We start from the raw sequence: 13,801 nt of genomic DNA on the forward strand, positions 1-13,801 counted from the left end.
CCCCCCCCCCGAGGTCGCCGCTGCTCCCCGCTTCTCCCTGTATGAAAAGAAAACGCATAAAAAGCAAACCTCTTGCAGCGCCAGGCCCCCCTCCCTCTCTCTTCTCCCACCACTGTTCTGCCTCCCGCCATCCTCCGCGCCCCGTGCCCCCCTGAGTTCGTCGCCACCGCTCCCCCCCTCCGCCTTAATAGCCAGTGCTGCGCCTCTCACCTGTGTGTGAAGGCGCTGCACGGGATGGAAGAGCTCATCGTCGATCGCTTCTGCCTCCACCAGCGTCTCTCTCCTTCTTCCTGTGCCCGCCCTCCTCTGACGTTAGCATTTCTATTTCACTGAAGTGATTTATGGACACTGGTAAATATGGGGTTTTTGAGACCCATATATCTTATGTAAGCAATGGAGTTTCTCTCACCTATGTTGGTGATTTTTTTCAGGGTCGAAGTCCCCCTTTTTGTTTTTGTTACATTTGTACCCCACGCTTTCCCACTCATGGCAGGCTCAATGCGGCTTACATGGGGCAATGGAGGGTTAAGTGACTTGCCCAGAGTCACAAGGAGCTGCCTGTGCCTGAAGTGGGAATCCAACTCAGTTTCCTCAGTTCCCCAGGACCAAAGTCCACCACCCTAACCACTAGGCCACTCCTCTGTATGTCACTGAGCAGGTGGAGCTTTCCTCTTTTTTTTTTTTTTTTACAGTTTGGTTTATTGATTTGGATAATTTCCCCATTTCCTACCGAAAGTTTTTCTTCTTAAAACAAGCAGCTGCCATCTCCAGCTGTAAAACGAAAAGTAAGATTCACAGCTTTAGCAGGTTAGAGTCATTTGAGATGGACAGGCTGGGCCCACCATGTAATTTGCAGCAAGGACCACTAAAACACACCACAAACTGCTTTAGATGAGTACTTCCATTTTTTTAATGTATTTTAAAAGGCTTTTATTAAACAACCATTGTTTTACTTCTGTTTACATACACATTCAAAAGAAAATTTACATTAAACTGATGATCCAGAAACCAAAGCCAAAAATGACCGTTCAAGTGCTTGTCCAAAAGTTGCTGTACTGAATCATATGCAAGATAGGAAAAATACTTTAAAATCTTGGGCATAGACTAATGTTTAAAATCCAGATGAAAAGCACTGTACAGTTTATGGGTTTTCTGCCGTTTTTGTCTTATTTTGCTTTTTTTTTTTTTTTAAATTTTTGCTTTCTTAGCCCCACTCCTATTCACTCCTTCCAGCTTCTGCTCCAGAGTGGGCCAGTGGCAGTCTCAAGGGCAGTGGCTCCCCAGCCTATGCACCTTCTGACTGACTCCCTTCCTGGCTGGATGCTAACAGCAACTGGTTTTCCACCTGGCCTCAGCCACCAACAGATGCTGCTCTCCACGGCTTTTTTTTTTGAGGGGGTACTTAGGGGTTACTGAGTACCGGCACCTTTTCCATTGTCTGCTAAAGTTGACCCATGGTCCCCAAGTTTTAATGAAAGAGCTCAGACTCTACACACCAATTCTGCCTTGGCATAAATTCTGTGACTGGTTGCAGGGGGCCTGGCTATTGTGGGGTGGATCCCTCCGAGATCAACCACCCCTAAAGGCTGGCCTGGTATTTATTTATTTATTGCATTTGTATCCCACATTATCCCACCTATTTGCAGGCTCCATGTGGCTTACATTGTTTTGTTATGACATTGTCATTCCAGAATATCAGATACAGTTAGTAGTGTGCAGAGATTAAGTAGGGAAGAAAGAGGACGTGATTAGGCAGGTGATTGTAGAAGTGGATTTTCATAGCTGGTTGGGAAAGTGGATCAGTGAAGCTATTGGTTCTCATTGTAGGCCTTGGTAAAGAAGTATGTCTTCAGAGAGTTGCGAAAGTTATTTGTTTCGACAATTGATTTCAGGTCTGTGGATAGAGCATTCCATATCTGCGTGCTCGTATAAGAGAAGGTAGTGGCATACATCAGCTTGTATTTTAGTCCTTTACAGCTGGGGAAGTGCAAACTGAGAAATTTGCGGGATGTTCTTGTGGCGTTTCTGGGAGGTAGGTCCACTAGGTTCAGCATGTAGATCGGGGCGTCTGCGTGAATGATTTTGTGTACTATCGTACATATCTTGAACGCAATGCGTTCCTTAAGTGGGAGCCAGTACAGTTTCTCTCTTAGGGGTTTTGCACTTTCATATTTAGTTTTTCTAAATATGAGTCTGGCGGCAGTATTCTGGGCTGTTTGGAGTTTTTTTGATAGTCTGTTCTTTGCAGCCCGCATATAGTGCGTTGCAGTAATCCAGATGGCTTATTACCATTGACTGTAGCAGGGTGCGGAAGATGTATCTCGGGAAGTATGGTTTTACTCTTGAGTTTCCACATGGTGTGGAACATCTTTTTCGTCGTGTTCTTCACGTGGGTATCGAGAGTGAGGTTTCGATCAATAGTAACTCCGAGTATTTTCAGGTTTTGCGAGACTGGAAGATAACAGTATGGTGTGATTATGGTAGAGAAGTTTTTTGTGTTTTGTTGGGAGGTGAGTACAAGACATTGTGTTTTTTCTGCGTTAAGTTTTAGTTGGAATGCATCCGCCCAGGTGCGCATGATTTCAAGGCTTTGGTTGATCTCGTTGGTGATTTCATTTAGATCATGTTTGAACAGGATGTAGATTGTGACAGCGTCTGCATATATATAAGGATTGAGGTTTTGATTGGCTAGAAGTTTGACTAACGGTATCATCATTAGGTTGAATAAGGTTGGTGAGAGGGGGGATCCTTGGGGTACTCCACATTCGGGTGTCCATGGGGGTGATCTGTCTGCGTGAGTTGTTACTTGGTATGATCTTGTGGTCAGGAATCCTTTGAACCATTTAAGAACTGTGCCTCCTACTCCGAAATATTCTAGTATATATAATAGTATTCTATGATTCACCATGTCAAAGGCACTAGACACCTTTTCTTGCTAGAAAAAATACACTGCTGCTCTCTAACCTAGACTACTCATTTTGCCAACCAACAGCAGGTTCTCCTACATAAGCCTTGCTCCTCTACTTCTTCCTGAGCCTGAATGAAGTTGTAAGAACGCAGAATTTTTCCATCTGTGATTTTGTTCATTTCTCTCTGTACTTCGCCCAACTTTTCTCCCATCCTGCTGCTGTTAGGGGTATCTCCAAATAGGTTAAACTTGCACAGATCATGACAAGATGAACCTCATCTCGATGGCAGGATTATGTTGGAGATCTCAGCCTCTCAGATTCACTGCTATTGCTCATCTAGACACCTGCATTGTGACAGAGATGAGCTCCTACAGTTCATAAGCTGTAGTGTGCACAGGCAACAAACCAAGCTGCATGTGCTAGTTTTTAAAAATTAGGCCAGTGGCACCCAATACAATTATTACTTTAGCTTTCCACCAGTTTGTCTCCAATTGCAGTTGTCAGCTCTTCCTTTCAGGATGCAGAATAAGATCAGCACTTGACACAGACACTTGATTTAATAATGCTGTTCTTGTGCTTCTCTTTCACCACCGTATCCGGTTTTCGTCCGTTAAGCTTTTTGTCCCACCAGTGTTCTAGTGTTTCCATATTTGCCAGTGGATGAGACCTGCTGTCAGTATATTTTGTGCAGGCAAGGTGCAGCTCCTTCTAGGGCTAGGTATACATCAAACTAAAGCATCTTTTTACAAAGAAATGTGAGCACATTGTAGTAGGCTCAGCATTTTATCATCAAATACAAGATCAAGCTAGAAAAATATTTAGAAAGCCTTAGGCATCAAGGAAACTTATATCCTTACATTTTTCCATTAAACAAGCTTTTTTTTCTCATTGACTTGATAACAGGAGACTTCTGTTTGTTGCTTCGCATTCCCTTATCCCTGCCAGATTTAATTTTCAAATTTGGATTGTCGACACCCTCACACACTTATTAACTCATATCGCTTCCAACTAATAATTTACAATAAGAACAGAGATTATCAGGACATTGTTTAGAAGGGCAGATAATTACAGCAAATAAAAATTCTACTATACCTGTTTCTTTTCTAATACTTTTACTTTCCTTTGCTCACCCTCTTCCCCTCCCAGTTTCTTCCCCTTCTTCCTAGCAAGTTCCCACCTCGCCAACCTCCCCCTGGGCTCAGCCGGTGTTAGCTTTTCCCAAGATAGCACCAGGTACCAATTTTACAAGCTCAATAGAGAATGACACAGGGACAAAGTTTATCTCCATCCCCACAACAAAACCTCATATGTACAAAAAACAAACAACTGTCTTTTATCAAAAATGATGGAACTAGTGCGGTGGAGTTTGAAGGGACAGGGTGGGGATGGGGACAAACTTTGTCCCTTTGTCATTCTCTAGTACTCAACTGACCTAGCACCTGGCTTTTTTCTTCCATCCCTATTCTGATGGCACCAATAGTACAAACCTAGATTGTGAGTCTCCAGGTACAGAAAAATATCCAGTCTACCTGAATGTGTATCACTTTGATAGCTTTTAAGCTTGCAGACCGTACATTAGAATTTTTTTTTTTTTTAATGCTTACAAGAAAATAGATTCTATCGCCACTGCTGGCAATACTTTATTTCTAAGTCTATTATATCCAGTAACACTGAACCAAGATTCTACCTGGGGAGCAGCAAAAGGTGAACATACATTTCTCACTTTTGTCCACCTCCTTCACTTGTTCTCACTGCTCACATACATAGATCCAAGCATCTACTAGCAGTTTAATATAACTTAGTACATTTTAAAATGTGCTGGATCTATAAACACTTGCTTACTTGACAGACTGCTGCCAATAAGTTTTGGGATTTTCATATCCATGTCCATAAGGGAGACTTTTTTTTATTTAAATGTATTTCAGGGAAAAGCAACTTATTACAAAAGAATTTGTCTCAGCTTATCTGTTAGGTTTATAAGTGCTGAAAATGTGTTATCATTAAATGAACCCCCCCCCCATATGCTGAAGTGTAAATTAAATAATCACATTCAAAAATTAAACTATTAAAAATTAATGTAAGATCCTAAAATCACAATAGGAATGAACCTGATACCAACTTAACAGATACTGAAATACAATATTTGGAAAGCTGAACCAAATAAAATCCTCTGTAGTGAAACAAATTTCATTATTTGCATGCCTGCAATTTTCTATATCTCAAAACAGATAATGCCATAATGGGTTCTAATCCTTGTTTTGAATCTGTTCATACATAAAGCTATTGCACATGCATACCCTTAATCATCAGATTTATGTGAAAAAACTTACTCCTCTGCTTCTTAATTCCCTGCTGTCCCTCATTTGTACTCCCTGTTGTCCTCCCCCCCCCCCCCCCAAGATGTTGCTCACTCTCTATTTCGCCATTGCATTAATATGTTGTTCCTTCCATACATGTTAGCCACATCGAGCCTGCTATGTTGGGAATATGTGGGATGCAAATGTTCTAAATAAATTAATTGCCCTTTAGTGTATATTTTTTTCCAAAGTGGACTGTACCCTTGGTGAGATGGAGAGATGAGAAATGGAGGAGTGCAGGGGCCTAGTGGTTACTGCACTAGGCTGAGAACCAGGAAAGGCAGAGTTGAAAATTATCTCCCACTGACTCCCCCTTCTGACCTTGGATAAGTCACTTTTCCCTCCACTTGGACAGACAAATAACTTATGCACCTGTTTGCAAACAAGTAATTAACTCTCAAATGCTAACTGCACACTATTGATTTGTGAATTTGCATAATGACCGATTTGTAAATTTTCTTAACGACTCCTTAACCTCATTAGACTTTCTGACCACTGTTTCAGTTTGGACCAATACTTTTAAATAGTTATCCACAAAGACCTCAAAATCTTTTCTCAGTGGCAACAGCCAAATTCTTCCATGAAAAATGGACTGAAGCATATTAGAAGGTGCATCCAGCCTGGTGCTTCACCCATAGTGCTGCACAAAGTCAGGTGGAAGAGCTATGTAGATTCCTGGGTCCCTGCTAGAGAGTTGCACAGGGACAGAAATCTTACCCTTCCCCACTGGAATCTTACCCATCACCACAAGAATTTAATGGTACATTAAAAAAAAAAATTCCAGTCGGTTCTGACTCTCTCTGGGTTCAAGACGCAGCACTGCGGGCAAGGAAGGAACAGAAGTTGGAACTTGAAATACTCTGGTGCGCACATGTAGGACTTGTCTCTGATTGACTGGCACTGTGTGCTGAGAAGTCACCACATGCACGTGCCAGTAGGTCAGGTGACATCTGATGCCTGTGTCAGAGCTGAGGTCTGTGCATCAGCCCGGGAGCTTAACATAGTAAGTGACAACAGATAAAAACCTGAATGGTCCAGTCTGCCCAATAGTCATGCTCATTATCAATTTATAATTAAATCAACAATGAACATAATATTATATACTTATGGTCTTTCTTTGGAATTTCTAGGGCATAGACCATACAAGTCCGCCAGGCCCTATACTTATGTTCCAACTGCTCGAGTTGTCGTCATAGCCCACTCCAGCCTATTTGTCTTCTCATCTGCGGGAAACAGATCGTAAGTCTGTCCAGCAGTGCCCTCATGTTCCAGCCACTACAGTTGCTATCTAATCCCTCTCCAGCCCATCCTAAACCAGACTGCCATATATGAGACACAGATCATACAAGTCTGCCCCGTATCGGCCCTAGTTCATCACAGCTGGAGTCACCATCTAAGCGTCACTCGACACATCCACACACATGCAGTCATTTAAGTTTAGGTGTTGTATAACTTCAATTTTCTAATTAGAGATCCACTACGTTCATCCACATCTGTGCTGTTAGAGCAAGGAGGAGACAGCACTCAAAGAATTTGGTACTCTGTGAGAGGCTAGTGCAAGTAAAGTGTACACTTCCACGGGAACCCCACAGGAATGGCTTCCGGCCCCATGGGAAACCCGTTCCCATGCAAGTCTGTAGTCCCTGCTACTGCTCAATGTTAACACCTACTGATTATTCTCCAGTGGCACACATACCAGCACCTGAAAGGAGCCACAGATCATCTCTGAAATAGCTAATCCTTGTGGGATTCAAGGTGCTATAACCCAATACAAACCAGTGCAAGGGGAAACTACAAACCAAAACATTTAGAAAAGACATTTTAGGAACCAGGCACATTTATCTTTTAACCTTTTATGTTTTGCAATTTTTTGTCAATTCACTTATTTTCCCCCTTGATCTTACTTCATCCATCCATTCTCCCTCCCATCGTCTACTTAGGATGGTAGAAAAGGTTTTCCCCTGCAAAGGCCTATCTGCTCTTCTGCTTGAAGAAACACAGGCACTGAATTTGAAACCCAGCTGTCTAAGAACAGGATATTTTTCTAAGTAAACAACATGAGTTGAGATCAGTGATGCAGGCAGCAGTCTAGTCTTCTATAGACTAATGAAATTGATTCAGATCTCCTAAAAACACTGGCAATTTACTGGCAGGGTTCCTCTGCTGTGGAATGCCTTTCTAACCAAATTAAAACTGGCTCTTCTTACATATTGGGATCAATTAAGCTTGGGCAAAGGTGAAGGGGACAGTGAGGTTGTTAATGAAGACAAGACATGTTTTTAGGACATTAAGAAGCTCATTTTCAAAGCGCACAGACTTACAAAGCTACATAGATTGCTATGGAACTCTAAGTCTAAGTGCTTTGAAAATACACCTCTATGTAACTTTGTAAATATGTGCTTTGAAAATGAGCACCTAATAATATTAAGTGACACTGGTCTCTTAAAGGAAAAGGAATTTAAAAGGGTGGATTGTGTTATAATATATTTCGATTGAAGATTACTACTTTTATTGCAAAGATTTTGATTTGGATGTTTTATGATTGCAAGTATGGACTTAATTTTTCTGTGATCTGCTCTGAAGTAAAATATCTGTTAATACCAGAACAAAAATGTGAAATTTAATTAAAAATGTAAAGTGGTTCATTTTCAAAGTAGTTAAGACTTACAAAAGTTCAACAGGTCACTTTGAAAATACACCTCAAAACGCCACTAAATATATTCAGCCTATAAAATCGATGGATTAGACAAAGGAATGGAAGACGAATGAGCTCATATGCTGTGCCCATTGTTAAATATGGTGCCTTTTTTAATCAAATAAATGCTAGATGGCAGTTTTTACCCACTTCCTCTTAAAGCCCTGTGTGTCACTGGTAGAGACAAGGTATTAGACTAGATAGACCTTTGGTCTGACCCAATTGGACAACTATGTCCTTCTGAACAAGAACAGTATCTAAGTGCAACCATATCTCTAAAAAAAAGTTCATATATATGATAATATTGTAATACCCAGTCTGAGAGCTTGCACTGGCATAAGAAATGGTGTCCTATCAACAAAAAAGAGAAAAAAAAAAAAAAAAAGAGGGAGGGGAGCATTGTTCTGGATCTAAAGTACTGGTAAATATAACTTTAGATAAAGTTAACTTTAGATCCAGGACAAATAAGTATAAAATGATTAAATTCACTATAATATATGGTAAATTTATTTTGAAGCTGGGGCCTGTACATTTTTACTGACTCCACCCAAAACTGCTTCCGAATCCACAGCTCTGACCACGATGCTGTGATGCAAGCTTTTTGATTTGTTCTAGGTGCGTTTTTGACCGTAGCAGAAAATGCAATGTCCATATTCTTTGGAATCATGTCTGCACCACACTGGAAGAATAAACTTGCCCCAAAATGTTTCAAATGCCCAGGAGTACTACAGTACAAGAAACCCAGTGCTGAATAGACTGAAAGCAGCAATACTAACAAAATCATTCTTTATTCGAATGAGACTTATAAAAGTCATTGCGATCCATCTTTTCATTCTAATTCGTTTCCTGAGATTAGTGTGCAATATGTTTAGATGAGCTACTTCTACTGTACAAGACTGGAAAACTTCAGTGGGGCCTAGCTCACAACAAAAACACATGTAAGGCCCTGGTTGGAAGCTCAGACTAACAGCAACTGCTAACAGAAGGGCTAAGGAGAATGGTACCACTCCAGGCCAGGAAGAATCATGGTAGCTATCACAGTAGGGATAAAGAGTTACGTCAGACTATGGGAAGAATGCTGCATAAGAGAAAGAAAAGGAAGAGCAATGAATAGCAAAATAAAAAAAAAAAAAAACTCCAAAAAGGAAAGAAAAAAAATACTCTGTATACACAATTTTCCCTGGCTTCTACACATTTTCAGATGGCACCTACATTCTCTATGTCATCTCTATACTAGTATAAACTCAAATAAAATGGGACAAAACTCTACAAAGTCTTACAGGGAATCCATACACGCATTATACCCAGGATGATGAAACTTATTTTCATAGTTGGTTGGCAGTGCTCAACAAGCCCACAATAGTGGAATCTGCAGTCTTGACCCAGAAAGTGAGACCTCACCATCTTTGGCCCCAACCAGGGTCCACAGAAAGAAGCAGCAGGGCCACATGAAAAATGCGTGAGATAAAGGAAAATGGGGAGAATGAGTATGCTGTGAGGGAGGGAGGAGAGCAAGGGCGCAAGTGGGGCGAGGACAAGCACAGTACATTTCTCACTTGTTGAGAAAACCATGGAGAAATTTTCACATGCCCAAGCATACTAAATACATGAAAAGAATACATACAAGAACCACCAAAATGGTGCGCTAAGAATGAAGAGAAGCCAATAAGAATAGACCCTCTTATTCCATAGTACTCAATTCAATTCTTGTATACCAATAATATCCCCTTTCAGTGCAGTTTACATTCTAGGCGGAGTAGCCTAGTGGTTAGGGTGGTGGACACTGGTCCTGGGGAACTGAGTTCGATTCCCACTTCAGGCACAGGCAGCTCCTTGTGACTCTGGGCAAGTCATTTAACCCTCCATTGCCCCAGGTACAAATAAGTACCTGTATATAATATGTAAGCCGCATTGAGCCTGCCATGAGTGGGAAAGCGCGGGGTACAAATGTAAAAAAAAAAAAAAAGGCAGATAGACCAAATGCACGAGAGTAAAAACATTAAAGGCAAGGATAATGGATGATACTAGGAAGCAGAAGTCACTATATATTATTATGAAGCAGTCTTTGGGAAGAGAAAGGTTTTTAGCCTCTTCCTGAAGTTGAGGTAGTTTTCTCTTCTGACAGGAATAGGTAGAGTTCCATATTTTGACTCCAAGTACTGGGAATCGATAAAAATCTTCTGATTTCGAATTGTTTTTTGAAATGGTGATGCTAGCGTCAGTTGTTGTTTCAGTCTGTAAGACTGGACCAGATATAGCGAAGTATACTAAAGAGCTGATTCAAAGATAGACAGCTCCTATAAGACAGCACTTTAGCATTAAGAACTGAAGTGACATCATTCATATTAATAACTGATGTTATTTTGAGCACAGTCTTATGCTTTGTTATGGAAATTCTTTAGTTGATGCAAAATACATCATAACTAATACACATATAGGTCACTGAACTGATCCCGGGGGGGGGGGGGGGGGAGGATACAAACTTCAAAACAAAGTTCTCTATGAAAATTATGAAGTAGTAAAGAAACAAAAATGTGAACAGCACAGAAATGCTGAAACAAACCTCCCCAACCCAACGAAGAAAAAAGGAGAGAGCACTTGAACCATAACTGAAGGCATTGAAACAATTGTCCCATTCACATGTTGCGCTAAACCACAGAATTGCAAAGGTACCAAGAACGGAAAAAGAAATTGGGTCACTACGATCAGCCAATGATTCCAATGTCAACTTTGTGACTGTTTCGTTTTTCCACTAACAGACACCTAAGCACTGGGAACTAAGTTAACACCATTTGTGTAGCAAACCACTCAGCTGCTGTTACCCTAGTCTTTTTTAACATGTAGGCTGTTTTAAACTTGCACATTCAACTAACCACCACAATACTTTCATACAAGGATGTAAATGCTGGCGAAATACAGGAAGCTTATCACATGTTCTGTATCAGCTGTACTACCTTTTAGTTTGCTGCATGCATATGCATGAAGCTAAACATTTGCACCATGATACCATGAAAACACGAAGCAGGAATTTACCTCACTGAGGTTGCGAAAATGTGCCTACATGAGTCTATGGACTTGCAATGACTGGCCACCCACATTCTCTAGCAGCAAACTACCTAGATTTTGAACTTGACACATAAAAGTACTTGAACCACCTGGGATTTGATTGTGGAACACTGAAGTAGAGGAGTGTGGTAGCCGTGTTAGTCCACTCTTAAGGTTATCAATAGAAATCAAACAAAATAAAACATGGAAAAGAAATAAGATGATACCTTTTTTATTGGACATAACTTAATACATTTCTTGATTAGCTTTCGAAGGTTGCCCTTCTTCCTCAGATCAGAAATAAGCAAATGTGCTAGCTGACAGTGTATATAAGTAAGTGTATATGAATGTTTTCACTTATATACACTGTCAGCTAGCACATTTGCTTATTTCCGATCTGAGGAAGAAGGGCAACCTTCGAAAGCTAATCAAGAAATGTATTATGTCCAATAAAAAAGGTTTCATCTTATTTTCTTTTCCATGTTTTATTTTGTTTGATTTCTATGGAACACTGAAGAAAGCCACAAGACGAACAACAGCGCCTGCAAACTTTTGCTCTACAAACATTTAAGTGCCACCAGTGCCTCGTTCACCTACAGCCCCTTTCTCATGTCCAGCATCTCCCCCCCCCCCCCCCCGGAAGCGATTTGCCGCTCATTAGCATTTCCTTCAGAAAGCAGCTGAATTCTGCATTCCTCCTGATCACAATCACCCACCTCAGTGGCTTGTTTCTGATTACAAAAGAATGATCCATTCTCAATATTATCATTCTAAGAGAGAAACCGAAATGCAATTAAACCGCGGGATCACGCCCACTCCCCCCCCCCCCCGAAATGTTAAAAGACTCCAAACTCATTCCCGTTTGCAGACACTATTTAAAGGGGCTGCAGCCCCCCCTTTTTTTTTTCTTCCCGCCCAGTAGCCAGAGCTGCTTCTCCTCCCCCCCCCCATCCATCCAATTCAGCCCACGGGCCCTGCTTCGCTCTCTCTCTCTCTCCCCCTTCGACAAGAGAGGCCTAGTGCGGCCTGCTGCAGCCTCCGAACCACGCCGGTTCGGCCCGTCCGCTCGCCACCCCCCCATGTCCCCTCCTCGCGCCCCACTCGTCTGAGCGCGCGGTTGGTTACACGCTGCTGCCCGGCTCCCACACAGAAGCCCGGGAAACCCGGGCGTGTGGTGCGGCTGCGCCGGGGCTGAAATAGCTGGAGATTGCGCGGTAGGGCACTAACCTCAGAGCGGCTGCGCTGCAGCGGGCCTGCGCCGTAGAGACTGGAGCGGACGCCTCTCTGAGCAGTAATGGCGAAGGGGAGCCACCGCTGCTGCCGCCGCCGCAGACTCTGGCGCGGCTCTCTGGAAGCGACGTCACGTCTGCGCGGCGTGCTGTCGTCACCGCTGGCGTTCGGCAGCCGATCGGCGCCATTTTGGGAAGGGACGTGTTCGCCTCCTGCACTCTGTCTTTTTTTGCAGTAACAGCATCCATTTTTGAATTTTGCTTCTTTATTTCGCTCCACAGTTTATTGTGTTATATGGAAAAATACCAGTTATTTTAAGTTGGAGTAAAGGGAGGGAATGATGATAGAAGCGGCTGGGAGTAACTCAAGGGCTCCTTCCCCTTCCTTTCTGGTGCTATTATTCATTTTTCTCCTTTTCGCCCTCTTGCTGCTTAGTGACACAGTCGTATTTTGCTCTTGTAGATGTGTGTTGGATTTTTATTAAGGTTCTCTGAACCGAAGGGTATTGCTGGCTGTGCCTGTGTACACCCTGTATTTATTTCTCTAGCACTGCTAGAGAAATGATGTAATTGTACAGCTAAACAAAAGCTTACAAGACACAGTTAACATCAACAAGACTATAATAGGAAGAAGCAGGATCTATCTTCCACAGCAGACTCATAAAGTTAGCCTTTCAGACTTTGATTTTGGACTGTACGTATTCCAGATGCCGCATAACAACAGCCGTACTGAGTAGGACCAGTGGTCCATCTAGCCCAGTATCCTGCAGAGGCCAATCCATGTCACAAGTACCTGGCAGAAACCAAACCAACAGCAACGTTCCATGCTACCAATCCCAGGGCAAGCAGCTACTTCCAGGGCTGCCAAGGGGGGGGGGGGGGCAAAATTCCCAGGCCCAGCCTCCAAGGGGGGCCTGGTGCTGTGGTCTCTCACGCTCTCTCTCCTGCTCCTGACGGGCCCCAGTTGATCAGGTCCCAACAGGCAGGAGAGAGAAAACTCCAGCGCCGGGCCCCCTTCCCACACTGGCTGTTTTTCCCCCTCAGATGCATGCTCGGTTGTATTTATTTTATTTATTATTTTATTTCAAACCGAGCATGCAGAATGAGAGAAAAAAGCAGGGGCAGGGCAGGCATGGAGTGAAGAGCAGCGCTGGATTCTTCCGCTGGTGGGGCCTCAGGATCCCCGCCAGCCCCAAGGAACCTCAGTTGCAGCAGTGGCAATCCTGGGGGAGGGGCCTGGCTGAGTCAGCGGCCCTGGCTACTTCTCCCATAGCCATATGAATAAAAGACTATGGACTTTTTCTCCAGTCGCTCGTCTAAACCTTTTTAAAACCCAGATATGCTAAACGCTGTTAGCACATCCTCCAGCAGCAAGTTCCAGAGCTTAATTATTCTTTGAGTGAAAAAATATTTCCTCTTATTTGTTTTAAAAGTATTTCCGTGTAATTTCATTGAGTGTCCCCGGATACTTGTACTTTTGAAAGAGTGAAAAATTAATTCACTACTACCCATTTTACAACACACAGGATTTTATAGACCTCAATCGTATCCCCCCTCGGCTGTCTC

General features: G+C 42.5%; 1 protein-coding gene across 6 annotated transcripts in view; it reads right to left on the reverse strand.

Moving 5' to 3' along the window:
* The window catches only part of NRF1 (nuclear respiratory factor 1), a 139,621-nt gene extending 127,281 nt beyond the window's left edge, over positions 1-12,340 (reverse strand). For all 6 annotated transcript variants that reach the window (XM_030216052.1, XM_030216055.1, XM_030216053.1 and 3 more), the window contains exon 1: positions 12,234-12,340. The gene's annotated coding sequence lies outside the window, so the exon portion shown is untranslated. The remainder of the gene's footprint in view (positions 1-12,233) is intronic.
* Positions 12,341-13,801: the final 1,461 nt, after the last annotated feature.

Source organism: Microcaecilia unicolor, chromosome 10, assembly GCF_901765095.1.
Source record: "Microcaecilia unicolor chromosome 10, aMicUni1.1, whole genome shotgun sequence".
NCBI lineage: Eukaryota > Metazoa > Chordata > Amphibia > Gymnophiona > Siphonopidae > Microcaecilia > Microcaecilia unicolor.